The 16577-nt window shown below is 44.5% G+C and overlaps 1 protein-coding gene across 1 annotated transcript in view; it reads left to right on the top strand.

The window, feature by feature from the left end:
* The first annotated feature begins 2330 nt into the window (after positions 1-2330).
* The window catches only part of WAPL (WAPL cohesin release factor), a 53086-nt gene continuing 38839 nt past the window's right edge, over positions 2331-16577 (top strand). Inside the window, exon 1 of the mRNA XM_081004861.1 lies at positions 2331-2481. The gene's annotated coding sequence lies outside the window, so the exon portion shown is untranslated. The remainder of the gene's footprint in view (positions 2482-16577) is intronic.

The following is a 16577-nucleotide window of genomic DNA, read 5'->3' as shown; positions in this document are numbered from 1 at the left end:
ATTGCTATGGAAGTTGAAAAATTTCCTTTTGATTTCATTCATCTGTGAAAATGCCTTTTCAAAAGCCCTGTTCTATACCAGCTGGCCACCTAAAGAGAGCCCAGCCTTAGTTTTTCCGCATTCAACCCAGTTTTCTTGACACATGCGTATAATTGCCATCCGCTTCAAAGTGAGCACCTCTTTAAATAACCAGCAAGCATTAACTGCTGGGGGCAACTTCAAATGATACTATAACCATTTAATCTCTCCTGATCAAACAGGTTGCAAAGGTTTTCAAAACATCTAATATCTTTTTTAAAAATCTGCTTACCGGAGGCAATGACGGGACAGGGGTGCACACAATATGGGCAAACATGCTTCTGTAGTGCTACGTTCAATACAGCTAGAGGAAAAAACACAGATTTACAGATGGGCAACAATCCTACATTTGCCGCTGAACTCCGCCAATGCTGCTGTTATATTAGCAAGTAATGCCAGGGTGGTTTTATATATATATATATATATATATATATATATATATGAGGAAAGGCCTGCATTTCCATTTCCATTCCCCAGCATTGGCTGGGGATTATTCCCAAGATTAATTCCCAATTCTCCATATGGGCCTATCAACTTCTTCTGAGCTTACAGGTAAATGCTGTGTTATTAAGCAGTTCACAGAAATGCAAACATTTATCACAGATAATATACCACAGTGCTCTTGCATGTCACTGTCAAGGCCAATTTAAAGAGTTATTCTTGGGAACGCAGGGCCAGTGAATGGAGTCTATTAAACGGATGCGGTTTCCACTGACATTTGGAGCAGCTACGGTTTATCACGTCAGGCCTACTTGGAAGTTTTCCAGGTCACAGAATACAGAACCGAGGGAGCCGTGAGGAGAGTACATATGAGTGGCAAAGACTTTCTGTTGGCCAAAGTGAACTGTGAGCCATATTTATAACCGTATCCCTGAAGTTCTCAGCTCATCGGGAAAGAATCCTCCTGTGTTTTGCATACCGGTCGTAACTCAAGGGCAAAATATATCGGTGTGTTCGTCTGAGGGGCTGACCATGAAGAAAGGTGTCCAGGCTTGTTAGTTGCTGTAGCATCTGTTAAAGCTGCCGGGCCCTGCCTCCCAGCCCCTCCTGGTCAGCCAGCGGAAACTCCCATCTAACGCAGGTGTCCTGAGCATATCTAGCCCAAGCAGGACAAACGGCCAATAGTTTAGTTTTTTATTGACAAAGCACACACTTACAGCAGCTCATAAGGTGCACTAAAGACACACATACACACACACACACTTCTTGTGACTACGTAGGTGAAATAAAAACGGGATTAGACAGGAGGATAAAGCTGCTAGTGGCTGCTGTTGATATTGGCTCTATACTGCCTCCCTGAACTGGATACCTGATGCTGGGGAACAAGTGTGAGAGAAGACTATTACTCTCACGTCTTGCTTTGGGGTTTTCAGGCAACCAATGTGAGAAGAGAAATACTGGAATAGATGGGCCTTTGGTCTGATCCAGCAAGGCTCCTGTTATGTTCTTTAATCTAACTACCATTTCCTGAATAAGAGGATGGAAATCTTGTATAGTTCCCTAAGGATAACCATTGGTCTGTCAAAGTGGGCTTGTAGGAGATATGTCAAACTGTTATGTATTGGGTTTAACACATTTTATGTTACAAGGTGTGTTCTAACCAATCATAGAAGCATTGGTAGACGAACGTTCTAAGGGCATTTAAGCGCATGCACTTTCAACTGTCAACTGTCAACGGTCAGTTCATGCTCAGGTGTATTATTGTGTGTCCAGTCAGTTTGGTTCTTGTGTTCCTATGAGTGAGCTGTTGTCACTGACAAATGTTGAATAAACTTAGTTGAGGAACTTATATTGCCTTGGGATTCTGACTTTTTCCGAACATTTAATATTGGCGACGAAGGTGGGATCGATGAGCTCCCGCCGGCTGCCAGAGGCCCAAGACTGCACTGCAGCACTGCCACCTGCCGCCTCGCAATAAGCGCAACCTCACTGCCACGCTGGACTCAGCAAATAGTCCCGGAAATGAGACCGCTCCTGCTGCGTCTTCACAACCACCCACAATCGCACAAGCAACTGCTCCAGGTCCGAGGATGGCCACCAGTCATAGTCGGCTGCCCCCGGACTTCGATATGAGCCATCCTACAGAATGGCCACAGTGGCTCTGCCGAATAAGGAGCTATGTCTGACTACAAGGCTTCACTAGGGAGGCAGACAAGGTGGATGTGCTACTGACGGTGATGGGAAGTTCCGCCATCACTCTATTGGAAGGTCTGATGACACCCAGGGACATAGAGGCACGCACTTTCGATGAGCTGACACAGGCTATGACAAGACACCTCGCGCCTCAGCCAACTAAGAACCACTGCCGCTATGGCTTTGCGCACAGAGAGCAACAAGCGCAAGAGTAATCGAGTGAATACATCTTGGTTCATGCTACAGCACAAAGGCGCACTAATATTTCGGGTAGGAACATCTCGACTTCCAAGATTCTGCTATCAGAAACAATTTGCTGCCGCTGGTTCCTTTGAAGCAGTTTCTCCCTGACTAGATCCTGATGAGCAGGATCCACACCTAGTGTAAATGGCAAGCGTTTAACAGAGACCTTTAAAGGGAACCTACTTTAAAATGCAACGGCACAAATGTTTTATTCATGTTCCAAAGACAGTCATGTGCATGATCACTGTCTTTTGAGTTATGTCAATTTTAGCTGACAAAGGTTCATGGTTGAGTACAGCATTCCGCTGCACTCCTGTTTAAATAAGGGATATTTTGTAAAGCCAGAGGCTGTGTGGCCTCAGGAGACGTGGGATTGCGACTAGACAGACACAGTAGTTTTGCGGATGTTAAGTTGTAAACTGGAATCTCCCTGCAGAGAAGGAATCTACGTTTTAGTCTGTTTTATAAATGAATGAATGAATGAATGAGAGAGGCTGCAATTATGGGGTGGGGAAGCTCAGGCCTGGGGTGGATGCAAATGCAGCCCTTCAGTCTCTGTATGTGGCCCTCAGTACTCTTTCCACACCACACCCCCTCCCCAGGCCACCCCTCTCGCCAGCTCTGCTTTTCACACTTTTTGAGTATTTTTGCTTGACTAGAATATGCCCTTGAACTCTGATTGTGCCTTGAACTCTCCTCTGGACAGAAAGCTGTGTGTGAGCCTCAAGGCGGGTACCAGGAGCAGGTCAGCAATAACTCACAAGGTATCAAGGAAGGGAACACTTTATGCAAAGAAATAAAACAGCTCAGGCCCAGTGAGCACAGCAAGTCTTCCCAGCAGGTCTTGTCCCAATGAGGCAGTGGCGAGGACAGTTTTCTAAGTCTCCTTGTCCCTCAGCTCCTTCCCAAGCAAACTGAAACTCTGACACCTTGTCTGTCTCTGCTTTGCTGTCTTCATGCCTCTGCCAGTTCTGGGAGACGGGGGGGGGGGGAGGGGGAGGAGCTGCTTACAGCAGGAGGGGGGACTCCTTGACTTCTTCAGCAGCCTGCCTGATCTCTGCCTCTTGGTCTCCCTCTTCTCCTGCCTCAGCTTCTGCCTCTGATTCTGGACTGCTCTCTTCCACAGCCTCTTCCTGCTCACTGAACCCTGTTACCTCTTCAGCTTCCGACACCTCCTCCAGCCTGCTCCCTTTTCTCTCTTTGACCACTCATCGCCGTCCCACCACCACTCCCCAAGCACGCCCCAAGCACTGAGCCTTCTTCCCTTGGAGGTTCCCTAGCCCTTCCACTCCTCGGCAGCCAGCCAGTCTGTGGCAGTCTGTGTATGCAGAAAATTGCCTAGTGTATCATTTACATGATGTCCCGCCCACTTTTGCCCCTGGCCCCACCCATCAATGACACCTCAGAAAGTTGCCCAGAGGAGACTGAGGCCCTCGAAGACTCCAGGTTCCATCCCTGGCATCAAATGTGAAGAATTACCACCAGGAGGGGTTAAAATTCTCCTGCCCAGAAACCTAGAGAACTGCTAGCAGTCTGAAGAGACAATGCTGAGCTAAACAAAGAGGTGGTTTGACAGATTAGTTTGATTAAGGGTTGTAACAATAACGCAGTACACGCATGTCTTCACAAGCCTTTTGCTCTTATCCTGGCAGCAGGTCACGAAAACAACCTACGGCATGCGGCTCTGTTGTTCTCTTTGGAGTATTCCAACAAGCCCTACAGTGGTGTGAACTGAGGATGGCAATAACACTCTCCTCAGTGGAGGGATATTTGCATTCCTTGTCAAGTACTGCTGGTGTCTCTGTGGGATTCCATTTCTGTTCTGTTATTATAGTGCTTTCTGAAGTCGGTGGTTAATATTAACTGACAGGGCCAGCTGAGAATGTTGGGCTTCCCCATTACGGCTAATGAAGCAAAATACTAATTGAGGCACCGACTGCTTCCTTGTACTTAATCGCATTACGGCATCTCAACTTGGCTTCACCACGAATTCCAGGGCCTGTTGATGTACAGTGGTACCTTGGGTTAAGAACTTAATTCATTCTGGAGGTCCGTTCTTAACCTGAAACTTTTCTTAACCTGAGGTACCACTTTAGCTAATGGGGCCTCCCACTACCGCCGCACGATTTCTGTTCTCTTCCTGAAGCAAAGTTCTTAACCCGAGGTACTATTTTTGGGTTAGCGGAGTCTGTAACCTGAAGCGTCTGTAACCTGAAGCGCCTGTAACCCAAGGTACCACTGTATCTCTTTTTAAGATCTGGGTTCAGATACCTTCTCAGCCATGAATCTCTCAGGGTAACTGTAGGCCAGTCGCTACCTTTCAGTCTAACCTATCTCAAAGGGCTGTTAGTAGGGGGGAAAGGCAAGGAACATGCAGGCTATGTTGTGCTCCTTGAAGAATAGGTAGGATATAAAACAAAATGGTTGGGTCTGTGATTATTACGCCTCCAAATGTGTTATGAACAGAACCTTTAAAAAAAGAAAAAGAAAACTGAAAAACGATCGCAGCTTAAATGAATTTTAAATGGAATATCAGAAGTTCAGATTTGTCAAGCCAAACTGAAAACACAGTCCTTCAATATGTCTGGCTGCACAAGCTCATTGAGACGAATGGACACTTTCCAATCACAATTAAGGCCTGAAATAAAGGGTTTTCCCTGTGTTAAAAATATGGAGAGGCAGCAGATTTTGTCGCCACCCCCACCCCCTCCACTATTGTCCTCTAGTGCTGATGGGGCATGGCAGCCATTCATTGCTCCGAATTGGCTGTGCTCACCCCTGTCAAGATTTGCATAGGAGAAGGTCCTGGTGAGCTGTGCCCTTAAGGATTTAAACTCGCTCAGTCACTGCATCTCCTCCAAAAGTAATGTGGAGTGACTTGCAGATCTTGCCATGGTTTACTCTTTAGCATGGTCAGGGAAAGGTTGGCCTGAGACATTACCTTAATGGGCAATCTCTCTGCAGGGCTGGTTCCCACCCTAGCAAAGTCACTACAATAAGGAGTCTGGAGAAAAGGAAAGGAAAGGAAATCCTGATAACATATTCCTGAGGAAACTGAACAAAAACAGTATATAATTTGAGGAGAAAGAAACAGAGAGTTTTTGTCTTTCTTATTTTGGTCCTTGTTCAGGGCAGGGATGTATAGGACCCAACATACACCAGCAAACATCTTGCCAGTCTGCCTGGTTGCTAGGCAACACCTCCCCAATTCCTGGAAAACCCGGACGTATGGCAAGTTGGGCTATTTTAAATTTTTTTTTATCTTAAAAAATTAAAGAAAAGCCCCCAAAAGCTCAACAACTTCAACCAAAAACAAAAAAGAAGAAGTTCAGCAGCTCTGTCCGGATTTTCACTTTTGGGAAAATGGCAACCCTACTTTAACACTAACAGAATTACCGGTAGCCCTTAAATTACATACTTAAATGATCTCTGCTGCTGCATTTCCACCTCCCTCCACAACACAGAGACCCCACCACCAGAGAAGAAAATCAGCTGGCAATGGCAAAGTAACCACCAGCAAGGGGAAATCATTGGGGGGGGGGGCTTCAAAGCATCTGGTTTACTTTTGGGGGTACTGCTGCTATTTTTGAGACTTGCATTTTCCATCTACTTGCTAGTCTGCTCCCCCATGCTTAGCATATATTCTCTCTCTCTCTCTCTCTCTGTGTGTGTGTGTGTGTGTGTGTGTGTGTGTGTGAAAACACACATGTATAAATGAATAAACAGCTATCATAAAAATCTTCCAAATCTTGTTTGGAAGAAAACTAAGCCATGTAGATTTCTTCATCCTCAGAAGTGGAGAGACTGTAGCAATATGCTTTTTAAAATTATTACATATTTTAATACATTCATATCTTGCCTTTCTCCCATGATGGGGCTCAATGTGGTATTTCCTGGTTGCCTCCCATCCAAGCACTGACCAAACCCAGACCTGCTTAGCTTCAGCAAGGTTTCTGCATCATGTTTGCTCAGTCCATGCCCTTTGTTATGCTTTCAAATGAAGTCATAGCTATGCTTTCCATTAATGAGAAAGCAACCAGGTGCCCGAAGCGTTTCGCCTGTTCCTTAGCTTTGACATTTTGACAATATGCTTCTTGTGTGTGTTGATATTATATGAATTGCCTCCATCAACAACTACAACAATTAAAACAAACTTCTTTGTTTTTTGGCTCTCTCCTCCTCCCCCCCCCCGCCAAATCCTACCTTGCTAACATTTTGGGGTGTGGGCGGAACTATAAATACATGCAGGCAGCTCTTTATTGATCCCACATTCCGTAGGGTCCCCCCCCCCGATTCAATTACATTTTAATTTCATTTTGCTCAGCTCCGATTTATAATGCAGTCTTTGCTTCCCTGCATTTACATCTGTCAAGGACCTGTATAATTTAGCAGTGCTCCTTTGAAGACAATGATAAAAAAAAAAAAACGCACTCAAGGTGCAGCCCAAATCCTCTTTTGAATAATAAGTTCACAGCTTTGCCTTAACTGTAATTCAGGCGTCTAACATGATTTTCACCTTGAATTACCACAATCTCCTTCTTAATGAACCGAAGGACAGAGATGTGAGTTAAACATTCCCAGCATTTCCTCCAGAGCCACTGCCATGCTCTTTGCTTCCCATTAGGTGTCAGTGCAGACTAACGCAATAGGATGCCACTAAATATGCTTTTCTCCTTTATAAAAATGCGTCTAGGCACACTTTACGTGTGAAGACTATGTGACGCACCTATCGCCATGTCAGCTGGGGAGGGGAGACTGTCCTTATACAGTAAACCCCCCTAAAGCAAGCTGCATCTAAGGCCAGCTGAATACAGGCCTGTAGCTCAGGCGTAGTGACTATTTCGCATGCAAAAGGTCCCAGCTTTAATCCTCAGCATCTCCAGCTAGGGCTGGCAGGAGAGACTTCTGTCTGAAAACCTGGACAGCTGCTGCCAGTCAGTGTAGATAATACTAAGCTATATAGACCAATGGCAGAAGGCAGCATCTCATGTTCCTGTGAACATTTATTTATTTATTTGCTGCCAGGGAGAGTGGCAAATGCCTTCCCCAGTCAAGGCATCAATAATACCCAAGGCTGGCCCCTGAGACAGAAAATCCCATAAGCATCTCTCCCTGCCCTCAGCAAATGAAAACAGAACAGAAAAAATAATTAACAATTTGATACATGGGCGTAGCCAAGGGGGGGGGGTGGCAGGCAGGGGCAGCTGCCCCCCAATCAATAGAATTTTTTTTAAAAATACATAGCAAACTGAGGTTCTGAGCCCCCCAACAAAAGGTCTGCCCCCCCAACAAAAATCCTGGCTATGCCCGTGATTTGATGCCCTCTCACGATGCCCGAAGTCAGTTGCCTGAGGCGGCTTTCTCACTAGGCCTAAGGAGATGGGAGTAAAAATATGAAATGATCCAGCGGCAGGAACTGAATGTATACAGTGCTTGGGGGGGGCACGTAGGGGTACGCATTCCCCTAAACATTTTGTGAATCTAAGTTTGGCCTCACTGAGGGGCAGTATTTCAAAATGAATAGGAAAATGAGAGTACCCCTAAACATTTTTTTTTTTTTTGAAAAAAAGCACTGAATATATATACTTTGTTGCAAGGAACTATTACGATCCTGAATGGTCTGGCCTGTAAACTGCATCTCAGAGGAAGGAAAAGAGTTATATTAACCTTTCCTAAAGGAAAATTGAATTGTAAAACCATTTAAGCCACACACCACCCTTGCACTCATTCAGGTGGCATTAAGTGTCTTCCTTTCTCTACCAAAGTGTTTGTGACTTGACTTTTCAAAATGCACCCACCTGACCTTATGTTCTTGGTGCGTCTCAAGGACCAACCAGCCTTTGATGTTGCAGCCCTTGAATGAGCAATCATCTGGTGCTTTTTTTTCAAGAATCTAGTCTATTTTGTAGGAGCAAAATGGACAGAAAATAAAGGCAGGCAGGCCCGTGTCTTGGAACCAGGACGAGCGACAGGTTGTTTTTTTGCAGAGAAGCCAAAAATGTTTGTTTCCCCTCCTTGTTGGGGAGGGAATGTGTTTGCTGACGGTCTGCTGAAGGCTTCACCTGCACGGAGTCATGTCACAGGCCCAGAAGCCCAAATGCATGTGCCCAGTTTGATACAGATTGCTGAACCAAAAGTTTTAGTGGTAGTATGAGAATATACTGTGCCATCATTCAGTGGAGAGCTGATGGGAAGCAACAAACTGGCCTCTGCCACTAGCTAGGGCCTCAAGATCACCCCCTCCTCCCGGTCTTCTCCCTCTTCTCCCTCTGACCCCTCATCATTGTCCCACCACCAACCCCTTGGTTCTGAGCCTTCTTCCCTTGGGGGTTCCCCAGTGGGTTACTATCACCATTCCTCTGCGTCCAACCAGTCCATGACACCAGCCACACCTCTGAAAGCGAGTAAGGAAACTTTCCTGGGATCCCAAAAAGGCAGGCAAGTGAGTCAGATTAGCACCAAAGGGAGCTCTTATCCTGCCCCATGGGCCTCAGAGCCCTGACCCACAGGCTTCAGGAATCTCTGGTTGCCCTAAGTGTGCCTAAGTGTGCACTCTTCCCACCTGGGATCAAATCTACACTTCCAGGTGTCATAAGAAAGCTGCAGAGATAGTGCAGGATAGTGCACACCCCGGAAATGATCTCTTTCAGCTTCTGCCTTCTGGAAGAAGGTACGGGGTTATAAAGACTAGGACTAGCCGCCTGAGAAACAGTTTCTATCCAAATGCGATTTTGGTTTTAAACGCAGTGTAAGGTAGTCTCTATGGGAGTATATTGTATTTATTTATGGGGTATCAGAGTTTTTACGGGGCTAACCAGGCTGGGATAGCTGGGATAGCAGGCTTGTTGGTTTTTGAATGTCTGATGCAGATTTTTTCAATTTCGTTGTTCTGTATGGGACAATGACAATAAAGATCATCGTATCAGTTGCTCAGTTAGGCAGCCTGCCTACTCCATCTTCCTACAAAAAGTAGCTAGATTAACTTAATTTAGTTTCCTGTGTTGCAGGGGGTTGGTCTAGATGACACTTGTGGTCCCTTGTAACTCTACAATTTTATGATTCTGTAGGTTCCAGCCAATTCTGTTTAGTGAGCGAGGAGGAAGAAAAACACCTACATTTCCCAGAGTTCATGTTGGCAGGAAGGAAGGGCAGAAGAAGCCTTAGGCTTCCCTCCACCACCACCCCGCCTACTTGATGTGTGGGAAGTAGGCAGAGGAGGGAAATTGACACATTACGGTTATTATTTATTGTATATATATACCACCCTATACCCGGAGGTCTCAGGGCGGTTCGCAGGAAAAAAATCAAAATATAAAACCACAAAATATATAATCAAAATAAAAACAACCACCCAACAGTGGCGTAGCGTGGGTTGTCAGCACCCGGGCAAGGCAAGTAATTTGCGCCCCCTAACCCGTGGATTTTAGCACTCGAGTCTCTTCCAAGTAGCTCTTCCAAGTGCAAGTAGATAAATAGGGACCGCTTACCAGCGGGAAGGTAAACGGCGTTCCGTGTGCTGCGCTGGCTCGCCAGATGCAGCTTGTCACGCTGGCCACGTGACCCGGAAGTGTCTGCAGACAGCGCTGGCTCCCGGCCTATAGAGTGAGATGAGCGCACAACCCTAGAGTCTGGCAAGACTGGCCCGTACGGGCAGGGGTACCTTTACCTTTTAACCCGTGGATTTTAGCACTCGAGTCTCTTCCACTAGATTAGTTAAAGAAACCCTTACCCCCTAAGCACATGTATTGTTTGTTATGAAAATACTGATGTAATTTAAGTAAAATGCATCTAAATACAAGTTTATTTTGACATGATATAGGTGTAGTATTCTGCTAAAATTCTAAAAAAAGAAAAAAAAAGAAAATCACTTTCTTGCCTTGCTGCACTTTTAGCACCCCTTCATTGTATAACCATTTCTTTACTCTTAACATAATGTTTATTCACCTTCATGCCTATTGCCTTACTCTTTCAGCAAAATTTTTTTTTAAAAAAAATTAAAGGTTGCTAGACCCACTGGCTTACATCAACTTATGTTGAGCTGGAGCAGCTACATATGGATCGAAATCTGTCTCGTCACTGTTGAACCAACCAAACTTCAATCCATCTGGTCAGCTCAACATGCAGAATGACCAGCGTGCCCCCTTTCAATGCAGAGAGACCAGCGTGCCCCCTTTCATTTTGGAGAGACCAGCGTGCCCCCTTTCAATGCAGAGAGACCAGCGTGCCCCCTTTCATTGCAGAGAGACCAGCGTGCCCCCTTTCATCACAGAATGACCAGTGGGCCCCCTTTCAATGCAGAGAGACCAACGTGCCCCCTTTCATTGCAGAGAGACTTACCTGCAGCGGCGGCTTCTACTCAGTTCCCCGCGTCTCCTCGAGTCCTCCCGCCTCCTGCTCGGCAGCTCAGCCAATTGCATGCATTCGCCTTTCGGCCAATGAGGAAGTGGATCCCACTTCCTGATTGGCTAGGAGGAAGATCCGTGTGACAATAGCGAAATTTTTGCGAAATCTGTGACAGCACTGAGAGTGAGTGCGTGAGCCAGGTAGGGGCAGAGAGCTGTGAGTGCGAGCGCGCCCCCCCCCCCAGATGTTGCGCCCGGTGCAGCCGGCCCCCCCTGCACCCCCACGCTACGCCACTGCCACCCAATATCGTCCCCCCCGCCCCTCCCCCAGATCACAGTTTTGGGCACCCACCTCACCTAGTTTTGACAATTCTTTTCTGTCCCTGTTTATTTTCCCAAAAGCCACGAGCAAAGTTCATCTCCTCACTTTACACATGACAACAGTGCTCTTTCTGAGAGCTGAAGGGCATCCTCAAGTAGCTTTCTAAATGGAATTATTTCAGGATGAACAATACTTGTTCATTTTATCCTTCCCACTTTCAAGTGTGATCATTTCAATGTACCAACCCCCCCCCCCCCACATATGGGCTAGATTGTTTAGCCTCTCAGCAAGTAGGTGATCCATAGGAATGTTTGGAACAGGCAACAGTCTTAAGACTTACAAGCTGTTGGGATGGCTGTTGATTTTATTTTCTATTTTTTTACAAGTGTCAACTTATCATATTATCATCTTGTCATAAGTTCCCAGGGCAGGACACCACAATTTAAAACACAACATTAAAATCAGTTTAAAACAAATGACAAAAACAAAAAGTGTTGGGTAGGTCAAATACCATGTCAGGGTAAAGATGCTTGTATCTTTATGTTTGGATGTTCTGTGCTCTGGTAATGATCTATTTTTGTTACAGAAGTCACAATAGCCAATCAATAGGCTTGTGATTTCAGTTTGTTTGTCAACTTCTTCAGATCTATCTATCTAGTGCATCTGGTACCTTCTTAGATTTCAAAGGACTGTGCAATTGAAACACGCAGAATCTACTTAATACACATCAGAGGTTGCCACTCTCAGCGTTGGTATTACCAATATAATTAAAATCACAGGAAACTGAGTAGAGCAGCTCATTTATTTAGTGCTGCTTTTTAATGCGTTTACTGACAGATGTGCTTTGCCATATTCCTTTGCTTCTTAGTGACAACACACACACATATTGTTTTTTTTAAAATCTATTTTATTCCGCTTCATTATTCTAGCTGGATCATTAATTCTGTCACCTGCTGGAGGTAAATAACTACACAGCCACCCTGAGATTTCAGGGCCTGTGAATTGCTCTTCCCCTCGCCCCCTTCCTTAGAATTTCTCTTGTAATGTAATAGCTAGGCTGTTCTGTTTTGTATAGGAATATGGATGGGCTTTTGTATTCCTTGACTGCTTGCTTAATAGCCTCTGATGGGCTGCTAGGACCTTCTTTCACAAGGTGTGTTTGGGCAAGGTTGAGACTGAGCTGTTTTAACTATCTTACTGAGGGTTTCACCATTATTTAATCCTGCCATTGCTGGCACTTGGCTCTCTGTGTTTTGTGTTCTGATGGGTGGATTATATTTTCCTGTTCAGCTGTATTTTGTCAAGAAAGTTTGCAAGCCTGCTTGGAGGACCTAGTTTTATGTTAAACGTTGTAAATAAATAACTTGTGCTTGTGTGAATGAATCCTTTGGAAGTCCAGGGGACACCTCTGGGAGTGGGGGTTTCTGTCCTCAAGTTTCACTCCTCCACCCATATCCATTTAACGTCATGGCTTTCCCCAAAGAATCCTGGGAACTGTGGTTCCTCAACGGCGCCAACTTCACACTTCTCAGCACTCTCAACAAACTACAGTTCTCACGATTCTACATGACTATGAAAGAAGGGTAGGACTGCTTTAGGTTAATGGGGTGGATGTGAGGGGTGCTCATTTTGGACTTTATGACCTGTAACATGGTTGCTATACATCCTAGGAGTTAAAGGAGGCTGGGGCCCTCTTTGCCATGTGCTTTATTGATGAGTCCCTTTCAATCCCTTCCACAGAAAGCGACACAAAGACTTGCTGAGGGGAAAAAAGGGTGGTAAAGAAAGAAAAGGGAGAGAAGGCTGGGTATAGGGCCGTGCAAGCTGAGGAAACTAGTTTTGGACCTCTAACTGCAACTTTTTTTAAACAACAACAGAATTTCAAGTTTTACATAATTGGTTGGAAAATAAACGGGGAAAACAGAACCTAAAACAGACATCATTGTTCTGATAAGACAAAAATATGATTTATTATTTCCATTTCCATTATGTGAGAATAATACACTTTCCAGTGTGGGGCTTACTGCTATGGGGCATTTGAAGCTTGATATACCTTAGGGCTTCAACATGTCTTAATATGGCCCACAACCTCATTCTGAGATTTAACTCCTCATCTTGAATACTCAGGGCAGGAGGAAGCTATGACCCTGAAGCCTGTTGCTCCCTCACCCATCAGCACCCCAGTCATCCACCACTCATGTCAGTAAGCCATATTCATGAAATAAAAACAATAAAACCAAAAGTCCAAACACCACCAAAGAAAAGAACTTTAACTTGCCCCAAATGCCAGTGGCAGTATCCTGGGCTGGATTCTAGTACTGTGTGTGCTTTTGTCCCAATGAAATCAGTGGGACCGAAAACATGCCTAACAGGAGAATCCTAAGCATGCCTACTCAAAAGTAAGACATAGTAAATTAAATGGGGCGTACTCCCAGGTAGGGGGTTAGGAATGCAGCCTAACTTGCCCCATTAGCTTCAATAGTACTGCACTGATTTAAGTCCTGCTGGATTCAACCATCTGGTATCTTACCACATCTTATCAGAGATAGCTACAACGTGAGAAAATGTAATCCTACAATTCCCACTCCAACCCAGCCTAAAATAACTATATTTTTAAAAAACAACCTTTGGGTTTCCTCAAAGTTTCTCATATCTCTGCCTGAGAATGAACCTGAATTCACTTCAGATTTTGCTTTAGACAAAAACTTGTGACAACCAAGGGATATGCAGGATACACAGAAATATTGCTAGTTAGTCTTAATGTAATTCTTTCAGCCTAGCACAATTTTTGTATGTGTGTGTGAGAAAGAACTCCCAAGTAAAATTTGCTTTAAAATACATTCTATGAGAAACAGTGGTGGCAATCCTATTAAAAACTGAGATTTTTAACGCAATATAGTTTAGTAATACTGTCTTTCAGGAGCGAACGTTGCTCATTGTTCATATAGGAGTTGAGGCGGGGGTGGGGGGGGGGAAGACTGGTGAAGATGTACTGTATGAGATGCATGACTATCATTGTTGCTTCATCCTGTAGAACCAGTATTTCCAGCAGCTATTACCTACTAGGGAGGATTCTCAAACTGGCATGATTGTACCAGTTCTTTGCTGACTGGCTTGCACTTCTGCCACAGTGGAGCCATGATAGGGATCACTTATTGATTCCCCATCTCTTGAATTTTGATTTCAGTCACTGATACTTGGTTTTCCACTTGCCAGCATTTACAAAGCTGACGTATTCTAGCATTTAGGCTTCAGGTCATCTATGTGCCAGGTTGCAATACCTTTAGTAAGGGGAAACAACCAGTCAGAAGCTGGTGCTGAATTGCAGATTGCTGGCTAAAATCAGTTCAAGTTCTGCCTCAAAAGTAGACTCAGTACTATGGCCTTGGGCACATAAGCAAGCGTAGAACTTTTGTCAGACAACACTGATTCTTAAGATACAAATTAAGAAAGATTGCTTCATAAAATATTTCACAAAGCCGCATCAATATACATGTGTTTTACAATATCAACATACGTAAAACAAAAACTAACCAAAACCACCAGATTACTGCCTCCAGAAGTTTCCAATATGAATGAGAGAGGGAGGAACATGAACTGGGAGAATAGATTGAAATGAAATGTAAATACATGTAACACCACAAATGTCCCTTTTAACTTTATGTATTTTGTATTTTTATGTTGTGAAGCGCCCTGTGATCTTTGGATGAAGGGCGGTTTTCAAATTTAATAAATATTCTTTTGTATTCTGTTGGAAGCCGCCCAGAGCGGATGGGCAACTCAGTCACATGGGCAGGGTACAAGAAATTAAAACAACAACAACAATTTATTCCCTCTAGTTCATGGGTAGGCAAACTAAGGCCCGGGGGCCGGATCCGGCCCAATCGCCTTCTAAATCCGGCCCACTGGTGGTCCGGGAATCAGCATGTTTTTACGAATAGAATGTGTGCTTTTATTTAAAATGCATCTCTGGGTTATTTGTGGGGCATAGGAATTCGTTCATTATTTCCCCCCAAAAAATATGGTCTGGCCCCCCACAAGGTCTGAAGGACAGTGGACTGGCCCCCTGCTGAAAAGGTTTGCTGAGCCCTGCTCTGGTTATCCTTCTCTCCCTCCTCTCCTTTTGTTGACTCTGGCCAGTGTTGAAATTTAGACTAAAATTATTCATGTAGGGACCTGCCCTTTTGCTTTTGTTACATGGTAGAGCACTGCTATACTGATAGAGCTATATAAAGTAACTATGATGAGGATTTCAACATTGTCTCCTAGGTAGGGTTGGAGGGGAGAGGGCCAGTGCCACTCCCCTCACATGCACATCAACAGTTTCACGAAGGGCCCTCCTTTATTTTATCCCATATATGTGAATGGAATTAATTCTTATGGGGCAAAGTAAAGTCCAGAAAGTCCAATGAGAGTTCTTAACCAGCTTGCCCTTGCCCATTACTGGACGTTCTCCATTTTGACCAGGACTCTTGAGATCAAGAGTCTCTTGTTCTACTGACTGAGTTACGTTGCTAGGCTAGAGAATCAGACTATATACAATATTGGTCCACACTAAAGCCAAAACACAGGAAGAAAAGGAGTTAAATGGCAGCAGAAGCTTGTGCATTTAGAGACAAGAGAACAATCAGAAGTTTGGGGCTGGATTAAATATTAAGCACATAATTAAGGCATCAAGGGAAGGGAAACACCACAGACATTTTCCAATGCCAGATTTACCATGGACCATGTGGTGCAGCTGAAAATAAACATTATTTATACAAATATAGAAAAAGAAACATTTTCCATCTTACTGTAGGTTGTTTTATTTTGAAAAATAAAATTGTATTTTATGGTTTAATATTGTTTATACAGTTGTACCTTGGAAGTTGAATGGAATCCATTCCGGAAGTCCATTCAACTTCCAAAATTTTCGAAAACCAAATCGTGGCTTCTGATTGGCTGCAGGAAGCTCCTGCAGCCAATCAGAAGCTGTGGGAACCCCATTGGACATTTGGGTTACAAAAGAATGTTTGCAAACCGGAACAATCACTTCCGGGTTTGTGGCATTCAAGAGCCAAAACATGTGAGTTCCAGGGTGTTCAGAACCCAAGGTACGACTGTATTTTGAAATAGATATATATAGGGGAACCAAAATCTTTGAAGTGCTTTGGGCCTCTACAGATCTTAATCTGGCCCTGGTGGTGGTGTGTGTATGTGTTGTTGTTATTTCCATCCCCATCATTCGGCCCAGACACTGAGGTCCAGCTCCGAGGGCCTTCTGGCGGCTCCCTCACTGCAAGAAGTGAGGTTAAAAAGGGAACCAGGCAGAGGGCCTTCTCAGTAGTGGCACCCACCCTGTGGAATGCCCTCCCATCAGATGTCTAGGAAATAAACAACTTTCTGACATTTAGAAGACATCTGAAGGCAGCCGTTTAGGGAAGTTTTTAATGTTTGATGTTTTATCATGCTATTAATAT

Source organism: Podarcis pityusensis (genome assembly GCF_964106645.2).
Source record: "Podarcis pityusensis genome assembly, chromosome: 5".
Classification (NCBI taxonomy): domain Eukaryota; kingdom Metazoa; phylum Chordata; class Lepidosauria; order Squamata; family Lacertidae; genus Podarcis; species Podarcis pityusensis.
Note: the sequence above shows the minus strand (reverse complement) of the source record. Positions and strands in the feature narration are given on the sequence as shown.